The sequence below is a fragment of the Vombatus ursinus genome, unplaced genomic scaffold, assembly GCF_900497805.2.
Source record: "Vombatus ursinus unplaced genomic scaffold, bare-nosed wombat genome assembly UNPS02014822.1, whole genome shotgun sequence".
In the NCBI taxonomy this organism is placed as follows: Eukaryota; Metazoa; Chordata; class Mammalia; order Diprotodontia; family Vombatidae; genus Vombatus; species Vombatus ursinus.
In genome coordinates, this window is record NW_020954600.1 from 15,592,076 (window position 1) to 15,610,702 (window position 18,627).

The 18,627-nt window shown below is 41.1% G+C and overlaps 1 pseudogene; it reads left to right on the top strand.

Moving 5' to 3' along the window:
- Positions 1 to 9,132: 9,132 nt before the first annotated feature.
- Positions 9,133 to 9,564, top strand: LOC114024759 (annotated as a pseudogene).
- The last annotated feature ends 9,063 nt before the right edge of the window (positions 9,565 to 18,627 follow it).

Below are 18,627 nucleotides of genomic sequence, written 5' to 3' on the forward strand. Positions count from 1 at the left end.
AGGACTGTCCAAAATGTACTGGCGGACCAGCTCTATGAAATATCCATCCAACTGTATACCATGGTCTTGCTAATAGCATCCTTCATCCACTTAGATAGTTCATCTAAACTCTTCTGTGTGGCCATGGATCTCATTTAGGAGGTTCTGAAATGTTCCAGGGCTTGATAGAATTAACCATATATCACCCACAAACAGGAACATTTGGATAACTTCACCGTGTATAGGCAATCTCTCTTTCATTTGAGTTCTGAGCAGAGTATCCTCCATGATGTTGGGAAATTCCCCTGGCATCTATTTTAATACCTTTCTTGACATCAAATTTCCTTGAATTCAAGCACCAGTAATCAATCCCCCTCTTCAAGATAAGACAAGGGAGAAAGAGGTGGAGGGGAGTGGTCCCTTGTTCTCCGGGGCTTCTTTATCTTTTGTCACTGGCTAGTTCAGAGAGTAATAAGTATAAGACATGGCAGTGACAGTCAGATAGTCTTGTAAAAGGTCTTTGTTGGCTTGCCCTTTACTCTGTTGACTTTACTCTGTCAACTTACTAGTTGACAGCGCAACTAGCCATAGACATTCATTGAAAGGAGAAACCTTACATTTCTATGCGCCCATTACTAGGGACCCACTACTACAAAATCTCTGCATATAACCCTATCTCCTAATCAAAACATCTGTCCTGCCAGGCCTGGACAGCCTGAAATTTAATTCCCAATGATTCTTAGTATGACTCCCTGCACTGAGCTTCAGAATACAGATAGCATTGGGAAGAGTACCATACTGTTATAGCTTTATCGTATGAATGTATTAATCAGATATCTGTCCTGAAAGGTAAAAATTGAGCCCAAGGTAGCAGGGGAGAACCAGGTCATTTTGGTTCCTATCATGCCTACAGGTACCTGACCATCCTGACCCCCAACACCAACCATTGACCAACTGCCATGAATAGGCAAGGAATTCCAAGAACCCCAGAATAGTAGGGCACATTCTCCCCAAATCAGTGGCCCTGCTTCTAGCCTAGCCCCTATAGCCTTCATTCAGGAGAGTAAGCCCTCTGGAGAGAGACCAGACATCTCCAATGCCTGCTACCTATGGGGTAGGCAATCCAACCTAGCTAAAGCAGCAAGGCACCCTGAAGTGGAGATAGGAGGTGACATGGATCAGTCAGATCAAACCCCTGCCATCATCTCAACTACCATCTCCTCTCAAGCATTGATGGATCTACCCCTAAGAGCCTCAGGAATAACAGCAACCTCCCCCACCACAGTCTGTTGGCCCTGCTACTAGCCCGGCCCCCACAGCCATCACCCAAGGAATCAACGCTTGTGGAGAGGTGACCTGACGATTGCTTCTCCAGAAGTTGCAGCCCCTTCCTCCTCAGTCCTTACAGCTACTGAAGACACAGAAAAGAAAGTTCTTACCACCAAAGTCCTTGGCACCATCAAATGATCCAACATTAGAAACTGACATGATTTTGTCAGTAGGAATAACATTAAAGAAGATGCCTATCTATCTGCTTCACTGCCATGTCCTAAGGACCATGGGTCCTTCCCCTCTGACTTGCAGCTAAAACTTCCTATTTGTGGTGTCTATCACTATTAGAATGTGAGCTCCATGAGAGCGTGGATTGCTATGCTCAGTGACTTAGTATGTCGCTTTGCACATGGTAAACGATTAGTGAATGCTTTTTTCATTTGTGCATTTTAAGAGTGGGAGTCAAATCAATCCATTTGGCCTTGAAGAAGTACAAATACTTTTTGAGTGAACTGAATAATCAGAACTGAGTATAAACAAGTCCTATAAACCCCCACACACACCCCTGACTCAATCAAAGCCATTGTTTTGGAGCCTGGGCCATAAACAGTCTGTATAAAAGGGAGAAGCTATTGTAGAATTGAGAGGAAAGAGATTCTATAAGTTGGGATTCCAGAAGTTGAAGAAAACAGAGGTTACACTGAACCGTGGCAGAGACAAAAGCTATTGAGAGTCCACAGGCTATGCTCTATGGCAGGTTCCCCACCCCCACTCTATGGGCATCTTGGAGAGGAGCACATAGGATGAGAGACCTTCCAAGAAAAAGCCAACTCTTTCCCCACCTTCACCTCCTCATGATAATCTGCTCCCATAGACCTAATATAATCTGTTTTGTTATCCAAATGTTTCCAGTAAACTGAGTTTTGCTTCAACCAGAAAGAGTCCAAGCATTGACTAGACATAGATATAAATGTAAGCTAAGACAGAGGGTCCAATCTCTACTTAAGTATTTGAAATTTTTGCTAACTGGAGGCTCACAACAATTATGACTAACTCAGAATTTTCCATCTAAAATAAATTTTCTAAAGATGATGAGAAAGAAACCAAGAGGACATGGGGGGGGGGGCTTTATATTGCCTCTAGGCTTAAAATAAATCAGTTTATTGTAATATTGCAGTTACATATGCATGCAAATGTCCCTGGAATTTTTATTATCCTCAAGAAGGCAAAGAAATGGGAGTGAGTGAAAGTAACTGGTAGGTAAGAGGAACCAAAGGTAGCTAGGTGGCTCAGTGGATAGAGCACTGGGCCTGGAGTTAGGAAGACCTGAGTTCAAATCTGGCTTTGGACACTTACTAGTTTTGTGACCCTGGGCAAGTCACTTCACCCTGTTTACCTCAGTTTCCTCATGTGTAAAATGAGCTGGAGAAGGAAATGGTAAATCATTCCAGTATCTTCGCCAAGTAAACCCCAAATGGGATCATGATGAGTCAGATACAATGGAGTCAGCTAGATGGCTCAATGGATAGAGCATTGGGCCTGGCATCAGGAATTCAAATCCAGCCTTAGACACTTACTGGTTGTGTGACCCTAGGCCCTCTCTGTTTGCCTTAATCCACTGAAGAAGGGAATGGCAAAAAACCACTCTAGTATTTTTGCCAAGAAAACCCCATGGATAGTATGGTCAATGGGGTCATCAAGAGTCAGACATGACTAAATGACTTAACAACAACTAAAGGGGACCAAAGATAAGCCTATTTAGCTTCATAATGTTTCATAGTTTCATAGATTTTGAATTGGAAGGATCCTCAGAGTAAAGTCTACTCTGACCCCTTCATTTCACAGATAAGGAAACTGAGGCCCAGGAAGGCCAAATGACTTGCCCAGGGTCATATAGGCCTCACGATCATAAAGTTAAAGCTGGAAGGGACTTGGAGGCCATCTAGTCCTACCCCTTCATCTTACAGATGAGGAATCTCAAGCTTAGGGACTTGCCTAAGTTCACACAGTTAGTAAGTAGCAGACCTGAGACTTGAACCCAGGTCCTGTAACTCTAAAAGCAGAATTATTTTCCAATGAATAATGTCATCCAGGGCAGGCTCTGAAAATTATTTTAGTTATAATCCATAATTTCTAGAATTCCATGTCAGAATCATCTGTCTTATATGAAGTGCTCATAAGCAGTATAAAGATACGTCTGCCTTGGGCAAGCCGAGTCTGGAGCATTGGGCTCAGTTCTGGGTGCCATAGTTTAGGAAAGGTTTTAATAAGCTGGGGAGTGTCCAAAGGTGGTCATCTACAGTAACAAAAGACCTCAAGTTAATACCTCAGTGCAGTCGGCTTTGAGTCACAACTGGAAAACTCCTGACTAAGAGGGTTGTCCACATGGCTCCGTCTTTCATAGGTCCTCGGCATGGTCCAAAGACTCAGCTGTTTCCAATGTCTCTAGTCCCCACCCTCTACATCTTCTCCTTTGGAAGCTGGAATCTCATTACCCTGCAACTCACCTATCGTAGTTGTCAGTAGCCAAACTCCACCCTCAAATGCTGTTTTCCAACTTTCCTTGCCACTCTCACGCCATCTTTCAATTTGTGAGCTTTAATATACTGGGTCTCCACCCTGTTTCTGCTACTGACATTATTATTGCTTCCTTACAGAAGTATTACTGCTCTTTTTTGAAGTGAGACAACATGCATGGGGTTAGTCAATATATCCTCAGTCTCATCATTAAACAGCCTCACAGTTGTTGTCCTAATAGTACAAAAAAAGAGATTTCTTAAGAACCTGTGGAACACTGAAACTCATCAGTTTTAATGGAGGATCCCCAGCCTCTACTCTTACCTGGGTTAGGGCTCATAAATTCCTTTTATCTCCTCCCCTCTTCAGAGGGCAATTAGGGTCTCCAAAACCTCTACATCTAGATCAACACGTACATCTGTGTCAACCTAAGTCTGGAAATGAATACTTTTACCTGTTTTTATTTGCCTTTGCAATTTTCAATTTACCCATCATGCACCTGCGTAACTAGTGCTTGGCCATGCAAATGACCCCAAAACTTTGTTTAGCCTCAAGAAGGTACTAGAGGGGCAGCTAGGTGGCACAGTGGATAGAACTCCAGCTTTGAAGTCAGGAGGACCATGTGTTCAAATCTGGCCTTGGGTACTTGACACTTACTAGCTGTGTGACCCTGGGCAAGTCACTTAACCCTAATAGCCTCACCAAAAAAAAGACAAAAAAAGAAGGCACTAGAAACAGGAGAGCAGAGAAACCCAAGCTGGCATCCTCATCTGCCTGAGTCCTGGCAAAGCCCTCGTCCCCCTTATACAAATCAGTTTAGGTTTGGGGTCAAAAACATTTTAATATTTCAAGGATGAATGATTTAATCAGTAGGGGACACACCCCTTCCCCACCTTCCCCAGTGCAGGTTGCCTTAGCAGATGACCTTCACAAGTTACTGTGGAAGAAAAAGAAATCACTACCTGGTGTTCCACATTCTAATGCTGAGTCTGTCTGCACTTACCTAGGATAGCCCTCAGAAAGGAATCATGCAGCTCATTTCTGGATCCCCACTAGAATCCTTCCTAGATTGGCAGAACCAACATAGAATTGGTAGAGCCTACCAGACACAAATAATGTAGGATCACAGGTCTATACCTCGAAGGGACCTCAGAAGACATTTACTCTAGCCCCTTCATTTTACAGATGAGGAAACTGAGGCCCAGGAGGTTAAATGACTTGCCCAAAGTCATACATAAAATACTTAGGACTTTGAACCCAGGTTTTCTGGCTCCAAATCCAGCCAGAATCCAAATCTAGCCACAGTCTAGCAGGGGTCACTCATCTCCATAAGTCATCTTTCCCTCTACATGATGAAATATCTTGGCCCAACCTTTCTTCCTCCATCTGAATGCTTTAAAAAAAAAGTCCTTAGATTTGCCTCAATACTTATGATAGGAATTTAAAACAGTTTATGATCAAATAACATTTTTTAATTTGTCTTGATTCATGTGAAAGTAATTTGAATCCACATTAGTATTCTGTGAACTGATCATTAACACTTCCTAACTGATTTTGTAAACACATTTTGCTTCCAAAATAAACATCAACAGGAAAGGGGGACACTTAGTGCAGCTGACGCATGAAGACACACACATTAACACAGAGGGCAGAATCCCCAGCATAAAATGGCGAAGATGCTCGAGTCATTTCCTCCACTAGCTCTCTTCATGAAGAACCTGGAGGAAAATGCTCATCATTTCAGATTTGCCTGACGGAGGATTTCAAGCTGCAAAGTTGTTTGTGTGTATCTATCACGGGTCATTTCCAATACAGATGGGGTGGGAGGTGGGAGCTGATGAGCATCTTAGGAGATAGGAGGAGAAATAACAGGTGCCAGGGATAAACATGGTAATTGGCAATAAGTGTTACACATTGTGACCTAATATATATATACATATATACATACATACTTACACACATGTATATATGCATATACACATATATAGGTATAGAGAGAGAGAAAGAGAGAGAGAACTCAATCTACTCTATAGGCCAACATACCATCTCTGTAACTTTCTGGTTCAAAGTATTCCTCCTTGACTCTATTCCCATAAACATACACACACATATATATTAATATGTGCATATAAATATATAGAGAGAGAAAGTGTATGTATGTATGTAAGAATGGGGCCAAGGAGACACACACATATACACACACATATGTGTGTGTGTATATGTGTGTGTGTCCTTGTGTATGCATGTATATGGGAACAGAGCCAATAAACCAGAAAATGACAAAGACAGTGTTTGGACCCATAGAGAAGTAGATTGAACTAACTCTGTGTGTTTGTGTGTGTGTATATGTGTGTATATGTGTATGTGCGTATGTAGATCATAAAGTGTAACACTCATCACCAATTACCATGTTTATCCATGACACCCATTATTTCTCCTCCTATCTCCTAAGATGCTCATTAGCTCCCACCCCCCACCCCCACCGATCTTTATTGGAAATGACCCATCATAGATACAGAGATGGTGTGATTGAACCATCCCTTTTAGGAAGAATGGCAGAGTTCATTTGAACATGATTCTAGAACTGAAAGGGAGAGGGGAGAGTTGGCACACTACCAAGGTCACTCGCCTGGTAGCAGAGAACATGGTGGGAATAAGAAGTAAATGAAGCCCTGCTGGGTTATAGCTGTGATAGTGGGCCAAGAGAGGCCATCACCAATCAGTAGAGTCAGGCCCAAGGTGGAAGTTCTGGAAACAAAAGGACTATAACCTTGATACTGTCCTGTTCACTCTCCTCCTGAAGACCTCCCTCCTCTGAATTGATATAGCATTTCTTTTTTCCATTTCTCTAATGTATTAACCACAAGATATGTTACCAAGGAAGGAGGAAGTTCCGAAACCAGCAGCAGAAGCAGTAGCTGTGTGCCTCAGACCCCAGGCACAGAACAGGATGACAGTGTCCAAAGTTGTCCACTTTTGGATCATTCTCCTACTAGACTATAAATCCCTTGACCACATCTTCTACAGAGAGATCCCAGAAGATGAGTACTGAAAAAAAAAAGGTCCATGGATTTGACCATTAGGAGATCTTAAATGGTCTGCAGAGAGTCAAGTCAACATTTATTAAGCACTTATTATATGCCAGGTAGTGTCTAAGAGCTAGGGATACAAAGAAAGTACAAAAATACCAAAAACAAAACTAGTCCCTGCCCTCGAGGAGCTTACAATCTAATTGGGAGATAACATGCAAATAACTATGTACAAACAACAAACATGTTGGAGATAAACTTAGAGGGAAGCTCCTAAGGTTATGGAGGACTGGGAAAGACTTCTTGTAGGAGGGTGGAACGTTAGCTGAGATTTGAAAGCAGCCAGGAAAGCCAGGTGGCTAAGATGAGATGGGAGAGAGTTATAGGCTTGGGGGACTGTTGACGAAAACGCCCAGAGCTGGAAGTTGGAGTGTCATGTGTGAGAACCATCAAGGCCAGTGTCACCAGATGGCAGAGGATGTGGAGGAGAGTCAGGTATAAGAAGACAAAAAGTAGGAAGGGGCAAAGTTAGGGAGGGCTTTAAAAGCCAGCTAGGATTTTATATTTGATCCTGGAGGTAGGATAGTAAAGGACAGAAGCCAAATTGTATGGGGTTAAGCAGAAACAGGATAGTTAGTGACAAAATGGCAGCAAAGAAATAGGCAAGTTTATCAAGAGGTTTGGCTAAGAAGGGAAGGAGTGAGGAAAGATCAAGGTATGGCTTCTTTAGGACTGAGGAAACCTAAGCTTAGTTATTTCTCTACTACCTTCTGAAGGACTGCAAACGCAGTCAGTGCCTTCTGTATTTCATCATCTGGGGATAAAGGCCCAGTGCTCCACCTTAGTTATAGTCATGTTCATCTGTAAAATGGGGGGATACTTTCACTACTTCCTTTACAGGGTTATCACAAGGAAAGTGTTTTGCAAACCTTAACGCGCCGCAGAAACATGAGCTATTTTCATTTTGAGGGTCACATTCTTAAATGACAAACAGCTATAAATCTCCCTTAAGTAACCTAATAGTTTCAATTAACAGATATATGTTAAGGGCCTACCATGGTTTTAGGATCAAGTTCTTACATCACAAATAGCTACAAGTGTCCTTTGAGTAATCTACTCATTTCAATCAAGAAATATATAGAAATATTATCACTATGGGTAGCAATAATATTAGTCATTAAGTAACAAAAGCAATCAATCAACAAGCATGTATTAAGTGCCCGTGATGTACCAGGCACTGTGCTAAGATTTGGAGGAGGAAGTGGAAGAAGAACAAGGGCAAGAACAAGAACGAGAACAAAAAGAACAAGAGCAGCAAGAACATGAAGAACAAAAACAAGAATGAGAACAAAAGAACAAGAAAAATAGGAAGAATAAGAACAAGAACAAGAAGAACAAAAACAAAAAGAACAAGAACAAGAACAACAAGAACAAGAAGAACAACAATAAAAACAAAAAGAACAAGAACAACAAGAACATGATCAAAAACAAAAAGAACAAGAACAAGAAGAACAACAAGAACAAGAACAACAACAAAAAGAACAAGAACAACAAGAACAAGAACAAGAACAACAAGAACAATAATAAAAACAAAAAGAACAAGAACAAGAACAACACGAACAATAATAAAAACAAAAAGAACAAGAACAAGAACAACACGAACAATAATAAAAACAAAAAGAACAAGAACAACAAGAACAAGAACAAAAAGAACAAGAACAAAAACAACCAGAACAACAAAAACAAAAAGAACAAGAACAAGATCAAAAACAAAAAGAACAAGAACAATAAGAACAACAAGAACAATAATAAAAACAAAAAGAACAACAAGAACAAGAACAACAAGAACAATAAAAACAAAAAGAACAACAATAGCAAGAAGAACAAGAACAAGAACAGGACGAACAAAACAGGAAGAACAAGAAGAGGAAGAGAAGGCAAAGGGAGGCGAAGGTACATAGAAGGAGAGGGGAGGGAAAGAGAAGGGAGAGAAAGGGGAGATGAGAGGAGAGAAACAATTCTTGCTTTTATTCTATCAGAGAGTCAACATGTACATGTATAGATACAAAATCAATGCAAAACGAATAGAAGGTAATTTTGAAAGGAAACAGAAGCAGCTGAGGGGATCAGGAAAGGCTTCATGTAGAAAGTGACATTTGAATTGAAGTTTGGAGGAAACAGGAGCTTCTAGTAGTAGCAGCAGAAAGGGACAACCATAGCAGTTAATCAACAAACATTTATTAAGCATTTACTGTATGCTAGGCACTGTGCTAGGAGCTAGGTATTCTAAAATTAGAAATGGAGTCGCTGTCTCTCCTCCTGGCTCGCTGCTGTTCGCTCTCACCGATGAATAAGTCGGTCAGGAAGCCGCTCCACTGCCATGGCATTCAAAGACACCGGCAAGACTCTTGTGGAGCCCGAAGTGGCCATTCACCAGAGCCGGATCACCCTCACCAGCCGCAATGTGAAATCCCTCGAGAAAGCGTGTGCTGACCTTATTAGAGGAGCCAAAGAAAAGAACTTGAAAGTGAAGGGACCTGTTCGAATGCCCAGTAAGACACTTCGAATCACAGCTAGAAAAACTCCTTGCGGTGAAGGTTCAAAGACCTGGGATCAGTTCCAGATCAGAATCCACAAATGCCTTATTGTTTTGCTGAAATTGTTAAACAGATCACTTCTATCAGCATTGAACCAGGTGTAGAAGTTGAAGTCACCATTGCAGATGCCTAACCAATCATCTCTTTTAATAAATTAATTGCAACTATTAAAAAAATAAAATAAAATAAAATAAAATTAGAAATGAAACAAGCCCTGCCCTCGAGGAGTTTACATTCTATCAGACTTGTAAATGCATAAGCATACACAAAACAGATAAAAAATAAATATGGAGTAATTTTAAGGGGGAAGCTATTAGCAGCTGGGTAGCTTAGGAAAGGCTTTTATGCGGAAGGGGATCTTGTAGTGACATGTGGAAGAAACAAGGAGTAGTAGTAGTAGCAGTAGTAGTAGTAGCAGTAGTAGTAGTAGTAGTAGTAGTAGTAACAGCAGCAGCAGCTAACATTTCTACAATGCTTTAAGGTTTGCAAGGCTCTTTACAATCTCTGTTAGTCTACAATACTAATCTACAATGAGAAGATTAAACTACTAATCTAATCTATAATACTATCTCATTTCATCATCACAACATCCCTGGAGATAGGTGCCCTTTTACATATGAGGAAACTGAGGCAGGCAAATGTTAAATCAATTTCACCAGGGATACACAGAAAGCTAATAAATATTTAAAGATGGATCTGAATCCAGATCTTCCTGACTCCAGGTCCAAAGCTCTAGCCACTGTACTGCCTGGCTGCCTAGTAATAGTTGTTGTTGTTACCTTAATGTGTAATTTTACAGTTTTGAAACTTCTTACATCCATTATCCCATTTGAGGCTCACTATCACCATATAGGCACGTAAAAGAATTAGTATTCCATTTTACAAAAAAAAGGGGGGGGGGTGTTAATCAGTCTCAGAAAAGTTGAGTTACATGCCCAAGGTATACCTGTTCAGGAGAAGCTAAATAGATACAATGCAGCCCAGCTCTCCCTTTGCCATGCTCCCTACTCTTTCCATTAAACTCCACTTCCCCAGCTCTTTACCTTGAAGTTGGCCTATTTTGATACCTGATCCTCTCTGTTGTCTCTGTCTGTCCTAAAAAGCTCCCCTCCCCCTTCCTCTCTTCCCCCTTCCCCTCCTCCTCCTCCATTTTCTTAGCAATCAAACTCCCCCTACCAGGCATGTTACCTGTAGAAGCCTCTAGGTAGAAAAGGGTTCTCGGCACACCCCAAACTATGGAAATGTCTGGAGATTAATGACTCTTTTATGGTCTGAGTTGGAAATGCATGCCACAGAAATGTGGCTTGGTTAGGCCCTGCTCCACACTCCGAATTTAATTGAAGTATGTTATCTATAATAGGTTCAGATGTTTGTATTCTTCAGCACTTTATGGATTCCGAAACAGATGGGCTACGGCCAGGAAGCAGCGATAACAGACTGGCTGAAAGCAGGCTGGCATTCTGACAAAGGCAGGTACAGCTGTGGTAGGGACCGTATTCAGCAAGCCCACCTACTGCATCAGCAGCCTGCTCACCCCACAATGCCGCCATGACCGCCTTAATGAAGAGGAGAAGTAAGCATGAACCTAGGCTTTCCGGGGCTCCCAACATTGGAGAAGCCCAGAAGAAGCAACATGAGAGAAATGATGCCAAGTTCTTGGATTCTCGCTTCTCTACAGCAGTCCCACACCCCCCACCTAAAAAAGAGGGGGATAGGGGTGGGAGGGGGGGAGAGATAAGCACTCCAAGAAAATGCATATCCAGAAACAGCCTGCCTTCTGGCTAACCTTTTTTACTTACTTATTTTAAAATTTTCCCCTTTTAAAAAAATTAAAATTTTTTCAATGAATAAACATTTGTTTTCTCTCTCCCTCTTCCCCCACCCCTCAAATTGGGATGCCTATTTTTGGATATGGCCAATGTGTTTGTCTATGCATATTTGTTGCAAGGATTTTGTTTTTTCTAATCTTTTTTTTGCAATGGATTTGAGGTCTGGAAAATGGGATGGAGAAAAGAATGAATCTGGAGTCATTGCATGGCAAGAGCTGGAAGGACCCTTAGACACTATAAAGCCCCTCTCTCTCTAGAAAGCTACCCCCTCCCTCACCCTTTCATTTTACAGGTGAGGAGACAGAGGCTCATGGTGGGGAAGAGACTTACCCAAGGTCACACAGCTAGTTAGTGTCACAGTTGGCATCAGAACGTGAGTTTTCTGACTCCTAGCCCAATAGCTTTCCACTAAACCAGACTGCATCAAGCAAGGCTCTGTTAGCAAGGCCATTAGCCCCCGATTCCCTCTCTAAGCAGCAAAGCTAGATGAGAACCCAAGGTTTCTTAATTAGTTCCACTTTCGTCTTTGTATCCCAGCACCCAACACAATACCTGGCACATAGTAGGTACTTAATGAACGCTTGCTGATTGATGGATTTCTGAAATCCTCTAAAAGGGGACTGTTCCATTTAATATTGTCTAGTAGTGATACACTGGTTGGCTATATCATAATAGATAATGACTACTCACACTGATAGAGTGCTGTATAGCTTAAAAAGTACTTCGCACACATAATTTCATTTGAGTTTTTGGATGAACCTAAGTTGGAAAGCAAATATGATTCTCAGATAAAGAAGCTAAGGTTTTGAGAGATCAGATGGATAGAGGGTGCAGTGGATAAAGTGCTGGACTTAGAGTCAGAAAGACCCAAGTTCAAATCCTGTCTCAGATGTTTATTAGCCACGTGACCCTGGGCAAGTCACTTAATTTGTGTCCGCTTCAATTTTCACGTCTGTAAAATAGAGATAATAATAGCACCTACCTCCCAGGGTTCTTTTTGAGCACAAAGTGAGATAATATTTATAAAGCACTTTACAAACCTTAAAATACTACTTAAATGCTAGCTATTACTACTATCATCCAAGGCCATAGAGCTGTAAGTAACTGAGCCCAGGTCTCTTGACTCCAAGCCCAATGTTCTTTCCATTTAGAATAAGAGGGATTGTTTAGGGAGTAACAGAGGATAACTCCAGGCATACCTATGGAACCCAAGCAGATGAAGGACCCTGGGTAAGTCACTTAACCCGTGTGTGCCTCAGACAATTTCTTAGGACTTATATTTTCAATGTCACAGAGAGGTTGCATGCCATGTCAGAGAGTTCCTACACTGGAAATTCTACTGCTGAGGAAATCACACATTGTTTCACGCATTCATTGCATGTTCAATAGGAAGGAAAAACCACCATAGGACATTTCTAGGTTCTCTTGTTTCAAACAAGACTGCATGGAGATGCAGGATATTTATTCCTTCTGGCCCCAAAGCATCCGTGAAATAGAACCTGCTCTAAGTACAAAAAGAAAAAAGAAAAAAGGGGGAAAAAAGAATTTGGGTAAAACAACAACCCATAATTATTCTAAGAGATGGGAAATGTGTGCCTTGAAATATTGAAGTAATTATCAGGTTAAATTTCTATGATCCCTGCAATTTCAATGAAACCTGGAAATGTTGGTAGCTGTGCGTCCTGGCATATCTCGTAACGTGAAATTATACTTCTTTTTCATTTAGACTAAAAGGTCATAATTAAAGCGGTAATGAAACTAAGTGAGTAATGGGATACAGGATTTCACCAGGGTGCAGAGCCTGCAGAATCCATTCCCCTTTGAGAAGCAGGGCTCCAACATCGGTGTCTCCCCATGATCAGGTCCTCTTGTCCCGCCTCCACCTCTGCAAAGACTGGGAAGCAACATCTTTTCAGCAGGAGCTGCAGAGAATGCATATTGAAAACACCGGCCTGAAAATTCTATAATTATGAAATTAAATCTTCTAGGAAAATGTAAGTTCCTTGAGGACAGAAACTGATTCAGTTTTGTATTTGTATCACCACTCCGGGCCTAGTGGCAGGCATATCATAGGTTTTTAATAAATAATCAATGCTTAATAAATAATAAAATTTTAATAAGTTCTTGTTTGATTTTTTCATTTTTGTCACTGGTTTACTTTTTTTTTATTTTAAGTTGTTAAAATTAATCTGTCTCTTCCATTATTCCCACTCTCAATCCCCTAGGCAAATAAAAAAAAAATCCCTCCATACAAATCTATCTACACATGCTTGTTTGATTTTCAAACTGATTCGGATTACTGCAGGTCAATAGCTTCAAATCTGCCATTTAGACATGTGATATTATAGTAATTATTATTATATGTGAAATAATAATAGTAATATATATTTCTACAGTACCTTAAAATTTCACTTTTCTTACAACAATCCTTCCATGAAAGAGGTAGTACAAGTGTTGCTGTCCTTATTTTACAGATGGGGAAACTGAGACCCAAAGATACAAAATGATTTGCCCAAGATTACATGCCTAACCCAACTGTCAATCCAAATCTTGTAATACCAAACCCAGCTCTCCTCCTACTATGCTACTTTGCCATAGGACACCACTTCTCTGAAAATCGATTTCTCTTATGTTCATCTGGACTATGGCCCAGAATGAGAGAGGCAGTTTGGTACAATGGGAAGAGCATTCTACAAGCCACGGGAAGTCTTCTATTCAAATTCCTGTTCTGTCACTAAATAAATGTGCAACCATGGGGATGCTTCAGGGCTCTGACCCTCAGTTTACAAATCTGTGAAATATGGAGAGAGGCAATCCATTATAGTGGATAGAGAACTGGTGTTAGAGACTGGAAGGCCTGAATTCAAGTGCTGCCTCTAACACATACTGGCTGTGTAACCTTGGACAAGTCAATTAATCTCCCAATGCTACAGCCCACTCCCTAAGACTACAGATAGGTTACAGATAAGTTGTTGATTTGCATCAATGGAGAGGGTTTCCATGCTTGGAGTTCCCTACACCAGATTCCAGGTCTAGATTTTATATATATTAAAATTTATTACTATATATAAACATATATGCATACACAGTTATACATCATATATGTTGTACATATATGCAATGTATATGTATACATATATCTTCATATGTATTTACATGTAAAATATATTCATTTATGTTTGCACATACATTATATATGCATATTTGTATATACTTATATGTATTGTGCCTATACATACATTGTATATGTATCTATGCAATGAAAAGATGTGCATATGTATGTATACATGTATACACACACACTCACATATATATACATATACATAATGGATAAAAATGACTTCTCATGACCTAGATCATGACCTAAGGTCACTTCCAACTCTAAATCAATAATTCTCTTATCTGGAGATCATTGTCCTTCCTTAGAGTTGTTGTGGGAATCAGATGAGAATAAGCTTTGCAAACCTTATGCCAGGTATTAGTAATTAGATGTTGAAAATACACTGCAGCTTCTATCACTCTAGGTAAAACAGACCAGCTGGGAAAAATCAATACATTTGAAAAATTCAAATTAAATCTCATTAAAAGTGACCTAAGAGCCCATACTGGGACTACCCTAAAGTAGGCATCGTCCTCTCCTACCCCTGACCAGCCTACTCCTGGCAGCTGACTTCCTTGGGATTGGGGGCATAGGTATTTGGGAACATTTTCATTTCAGGAGAAGGGACAAAGAGAGCAGGAAAATCTGTTGGAACTTTGGATTCTTGTGGTGATTTGTGGCCAGCCTGTGGGAGGCCTTTGAAGCCTCAGTTAGAAGCAGTGGTCCTTCTCTGGGAGGCAGCATGGGTTCTATTGATCCCCCAAAGACGACAGGGTTCTCATTAGCATTCTCAGTATAACCCCTGCCCCTACCTTCCAAGCCAAAATGTCAGAAAGGGTCTTCTGATCCTTTGTGAATTGCCAAATAAACAGATTTCCAGTGGAGCAAGCCATCGCAATGCAGGCCCTGCCTAGGCAATCTTTATCATGGGGCGCCCACTGAGGATGGGGATTTGTTCTATGAGCTGAATTAAATGGTAGGAATAGAATGAGAACCATCTCATTTTGTATACTCCCCCAAGTGATTTTTATTACATGATTACAGCTTCAAGACTAGGCCTTCCTTCTTGTGCTGTGAAAAATTCTTAGGGACCATAAAGTTGGAGAGGAAGCCATCTATCTAGCCCAATCCTCTCATTTTACAGATGAGGAAACCGAGACCAAGAGTAAGTGAGTGGTAGGGCTGGGATGTGAATCCACTGCTTCTGATTCTAACCCAACGTTCTTTCCAGGGTCACGGTAATTAAAGAAGCAAAAATTTAAGACACAAAAACACAGTGTTCTCATGTTCTTTTGTTCCCCCCCCCTGCCCCCGCCCAAGACCCTCTGTTTTCTAACACCTTTGGTTATATTCTAGTTTATTTCTGTACAGCCCTATAGAGAAGAACCAAAGTGCATGTACTTTGTTTCACAGAATGATAGATTTAGAACTAAAAGAGACTTTAGTGACCATCTAGCCCCAAGCCCCCTTCCCATTTTGCAGATGAGAAAATTGAGTCCCATAAAGGTCAGGTGACTTGTCCAAACTCCCACAGGAAGCATCAGAAGCCAAATTTGAACACAGGCCCTTTGGCTCCAAAACCATTGTTTTTCCCACTGTATTCTACTTCCTCTTGTTGGGAAGGTGATCTGTCTTGTAGATAAATATAATCTCATTCTAGTGTGTTTTTTTTTACAAGCTCTTCCAGGAAGAGTGGTGGACTTTGAAACCTATGATTTCCTGGATGTAGTTACTGCCTCCACCAACACAGCTCCCAACCCCTTACATATTAACGGATGAGTCTTCATGATTCGTCATGGCTGAACAAATCGATTGTTCTATCTCTTTCTAATCTTCAGTCTCTCCCCTTTTTCTCACTGTACTCAGTGCTTTATTTTTTTTCATTAAATTAGCTTTTTTCAATTAACAAGAATCTAATTCTCTTTTGCCCAATTAAGAAAGAGAGAAAAACCTTCCCAGTAAACATGTAGAGTCAAGCAAAATAATTTTCCCCATTGGCTACGTCCAAAAACTGAGTTGATGTGCACTCCAAATCCATTGCCTCTCTGTCAGGAAGTAGGCAGCATGATTTATTGTGGGTCCTCCAAAATTGTGGTTGGTTTGTTACACTGATCAGAGTTCTTCAGTCTTTCAAAGTTGCTAGTCTCCATAATGTTATTGTATAATTTTTTTCTTGGTTCTGCTCACTTCATTCTGCATCACTTCATACAAGTCTTCCCAGGTTTTTCTGAAACTATCTCAATTTTTTATAGCACAAAATGTGCCACTGTTCATATACTATAATTTATTCAGCCACTCCCTAGATGAGGGATTTTCCCTTAGTTTCTATTTCTTTGCTACCACAGAACAAAGTTAAATTCTCTTTATCCACAGGCTCCTTCCTTACTATCTACAAACATAGCTAGAACTCCCCTATCTTTTAGGAGGGGCAATCAGGGTTAAGTGACTTGTCCAGGATCACATAGCTAGTAAGTGTCTGAGGCTGGATTTGAACTCAGGTCTGCCTGAGTCTAGGATTAGTGCTTTATCCACCGTGCCACCCAGCTGCCTCTCCCCATCTTTAAAAATACTTTCACATGGAGTAGCTAGGTGGTACAGTGGTTAGAGCACTGGCCCTGAAGTCAGGAGGACCTGAGTTCAAATCCAGCCTCAGACCAAACACTTGACACTTACTAACTGTGTGACCCTGTTCAAGTCACTTAACCCCAATTGCCTAAAAAAAAAAATACCTTCACTTGACCTTGACATCCCTTAAAGCTATCATCCTTATCTCTAACGCCACATCAAACTCCTTTCACAGTCTTGAAAAAGCTGCTACATTTCTTGCCTCCATTTCATGACCTTGCATTCAATTGGTAAGCCCTTTGCAATCTGACTTCTGACCACAGCATTCAACTAAAATCATTTTGACCAAGGTCAGAATCTTCTAATTGTGAACTATAATAACCTTTTCTCAGTTTTCATCCTTCTTGACTTCTCTGCAGCTTTTGACACCATTGATCTCCTGCTCATTGACTGCCTTTCCCTCCCCAAGTTTTCATGATGCTGCTCTCTCCTGGTTCTCCTGTCTAATGGCTCCCCCTCAGCCTCCTTGGCTCAAAAAAGCAATGTACATCCTAGACATCATCTACATTCTGTCTACTCTGTGTGTGTTCATACCATGGTACTTCAGAGCTCTGTTCTGGATTTTTCTATTTCTATTCTCTCTTTTCTGTCTCATCAACTCCCATGGTTTTAAATATGATCCCTATGCAGATGTCATGCAGATCTATACATGCTGCAGTCCTGGGCTGTCTCCTTAGTTCCAGGCTCACATCACCAACTGCCTGCTGGACAGCTCCATTAAGATGCCATATAGACATTCAACCTTAAGATGTCCAAAGCGGAGCTCATTATCTTTTCCCAAAAACCGACCCTTATTCTTAACTTCCTTATCTCAGATAAGGGCACCCAGGTTTGTAACCTCAGAATCGTCCTTAACTCTTTCTTCTACCCTATCCTCCTGATAGCCAGACGGATCTTGGGGAGATATTTGAGCCACCCATCGCCCCATGTGCTGGGCTCTCATCCCTTCACTATTCCCCAGGATTCTGCCTGAAGCCTGAAGAAGTCAAGATCTTCCTTTGAACATCAAAAGATCCAAGTTAAGTCGAGCAGCTAAATGGTACAGTCGATAGAGCTCTGGGCCTGGAATAAGGAAGACCTGAGTTCAAATCTGGCCTTGGACATTTACCAGCTATGTGATCCTGGGCAAGTCACTTAATTTCTGTCTGCCTCAGTTTCCTTATCTGTAGAATGGGGATAATAATAGCACCTACTTCCCAGGGTTGTAATAAGGATTAAAGGGGATAATAATTGTAAAGTGCTTAGTATAGTGTCTGGCATATAGTAGGCACTTAATAAGAGCTTATTTCCTACCTCCCTTTGCCCATATCTGGAATGTTCAATCCCTACCTCTGCTGCTTCCATTCAGGGCTCAAATCATGTCACCTTCTACACTAACCCTCTCCCTCCACCCTAGGTGTTGGTTATTTCTTGCCCCTTGAAAATCCTGGGGGGCAGCTAGGTGGCACAATGGATCGAGCTCTGGCCTTGAAGTCAGGAAGACATGAGTTCAAATACAGTCTCAGACACATGACCCTTACTAGGTGTGAGACCCTGGGCAAGTCCCTTAACCCCGATTGCCTCACCAAAAAAGAAAAAGAAAGAGAGAAAGAAAGAGAGAAAGAAAGAGAGAAAGAAAGAGAGAGAGAGAGAGAGAGAGAGAAAGAGAGAGAGAGAGAGAAAGAAAGAAAGAGAAAGAA